This window comes from Entelurus aequoreus, linkage group LG18 (assembly GCF_033978785.1).
Source record: "Entelurus aequoreus isolate RoL-2023_Sb linkage group LG18, RoL_Eaeq_v1.1, whole genome shotgun sequence".
In the NCBI taxonomy this organism is placed as follows: domain Eukaryota; kingdom Metazoa; phylum Chordata; class Actinopteri; order Syngnathiformes; family Syngnathidae; genus Entelurus; species Entelurus aequoreus.
This window is the reverse complement of record NC_084748.1, coordinates 35,509,549-35,512,048: the sequence shown is the minus strand read 5'-3', so window position 1 is coordinate 35,512,048 and position 2,500 is coordinate 35,509,549. Positions and strand designations below refer to the sequence as shown.

At 41.6% G+C, this 2,500-nt stretch overlaps 1 protein-coding gene across 2 annotated transcripts in view; it reads left to right on the top strand.

Moving 5' to 3' along the window:
• The window catches only part of slc25a4 (solute carrier family 25 member 4), a 78,901-nt gene that overhangs the window by 75,802 nt on the left and 599 nt on the right, over positions 1-2,500 (top strand). The gene's annotated exons all lie outside the window — the stretch shown is intronic.

Sequence of the window (2,500 nt, the reverse complement as noted above, 5' to 3'; positions counted from 1 at the left end):
CATTAAAAACGATACTTAGTTGACAGTAAAAAGTCGTCGTCGCAATTGTTGGATATGACTTTAAAACATAACCAAGCATGCATCAATATAGCTCTTGTCTCAAAGTAGGTGTACTGTCACTACGGCGTGCCAGCAATCGGAGGGTTGCTGGTTACTGGGGTTCAATCCCCACCTTCTACCATCCTAGTCATGTCCGTTGTGTCCTTGGGCAAGACACTTCACCCTTGCTCCTGATGGCTGCTGGTTAGCGCCTTGCATGGCAGCTCCCGCCATCAGTGTGTGAATGTGTGTGTGAATGGGTGAATGTGGAAATACTGTCAAAGCGCTTTGAGTACCTCGAAGGTAGAAAAGTGCTATACAAGTATAACCCATTTATCATTTATCATTTACTACCTGTCACATCACGCTGTGACTTATTTGGAGTTTTTTGCTGTTTTCCTGTGTGTAGTGTTTTAGTTCTTGTCTTGCACTCCTATTTTGGTGGCTTTTTGTCTTTTTTTGGTATTTTGCTGTAGCAGTTTCATGTCTTCTTTTTGCGCGATATTTGATATTTTGAGCGCATCTACTTTGTTTTAGCAATCAAGGATATTTCAGTTGTTTTTATCCTTCCTTGTGGGGACATTGTTGATTGTCATGTCATGTTCGGATGTACATTGTGGACGCCGTCTTTGCTCCACAGTAAGTCTTTGCTGTCGTCCAGCATTCTGTTTTTTTCTTTGTAGCCAGTTCAGTTTTAGTTTCGTTCTGCATAGCCTTCCCTAAGCTTCAATACCTTTTCTTAGGGGCACTCATTTTTTGTTTATTTTTGGTTTAAGCGATTATACACCTTTTTACCTGCACGCTGCCTCCCGCTGTTTCCGACATCTACAAAGCAATTAGCTACCGGCTGCCACCTACTGATATGGAAGAGTATTACACGGTTACTCTGCCGAGCTCTAGACAGCACCGACACTCAACAACAACACATAATTTGCAGACTATAATTACTGGTTTGCAAAAAATATTTTTAACCCAAATAGGTGAAATTAGATAATCTCCCACGGCACACCAGACTGTATCTCACGGAACACTAGTGTGCCGCGGCACAGTGGTTGAAAAACACTGCCCTATTGGATACAATTCTAATACAATTTGTCTGAGCGATATCTGTCCCTAGTAGCTTTCAACACGGCGATTTACAACATATATCACAATGTATGAATATGCGATGAGGTGTCTGCTTCCAGGCGTGGAATCTTACTCTGCCTTCTCCTTACTGGAATCCGACTTCATATCTGGTGTGGTCCTTCAGACTCTCGGCAAAGAAGCCACGTCAACAGTAGCAAGAATGTGGCCGATAAGAGTGAACGTGCGTGTGCTTGAACTTGGACCCAGTTCCAACTGGAACTTAGAGCAGTGTTTTTCAACCACTGTACCGATACAGCAAACCAGTAATTATAGTCTGCAAATTATGTGTTGTTGTTGTTGTGTGTCGGTGCTGTCTAGAGCTTGGCAGAGTAACCGTGTAATACTCTTCCACATCAGTAGGTGGCAGCAGGTAGCTAATTGCTTTGTAGATGTCGGAAGCAGGTAAAAAGGTGTCTAATGCTTAAACAAAAAATAAACAAAAGGTGAGTGCCCCTAAGAAAAGGCATTGAAGCGTAGGGAAGGCTATGCAGAACGAAACTAAAACTGAACTGGCTACAAAGTAAACAAAAACAGAATGCTGGACGACAGCAAAGACTTACTGTGGAGCAAAGACGGCGTCCACAATGTACATCCGAACATGACATGACATGACAGTCAACAATGTCCCCACAAAGAAGGATAAAAACAACTGGAATATTCTTGATTGCTAAAACATAGTAGATGCGGGAAATATCGCTCAAAGGAAGACATGAAACTGCTGCAGGAAAATACCAAAAAAAGAGAAAAGCCACCAAAATAGGAGCGCAAGACAAGAACCAAAACACTACACACAGGAAAACAGCAAAAAATGGCGTGATGTGACAGGTGGTGACAGTAGACCTACTTTGAGACAAGAGCTATATTGATACATAGTTGGTTATGGTTTAAAGTCATATCCAACAATTGCGACTTTTTACTGTCAACTGAGTTTCGTTTTTTTAATGATTTCTGCTGGTGGTGTGCCTCCAGATATTTTCAACGCAAAAAATGTGCCTTGGCTCAAAAAAGGTTGAAAAACTCTGACTTAGAGGATATGATTAGTTGCACGGTCTATTCCAAGCATGTATATATTAAACATTTATTAATCACTTCATTATCTTAATTATATCCCAACAGTGGTATGTTGTATAAAATATATTAAAACCAGATGAAAAAAAAAGCTCACCTTGGCTGCTGACATGGAAACGTGCAGCGAGTAAGCGCCCTTTATTGTCTATGGGGCAAATGATCAGGGTGACTCAACGGCGCCTCTGCAGGTTGTGTCCAGTAATGCACGCCGTGTGACCACATTTGCTCCAAGAATCAACCAACATCTGATGGATTGTTTCACCAA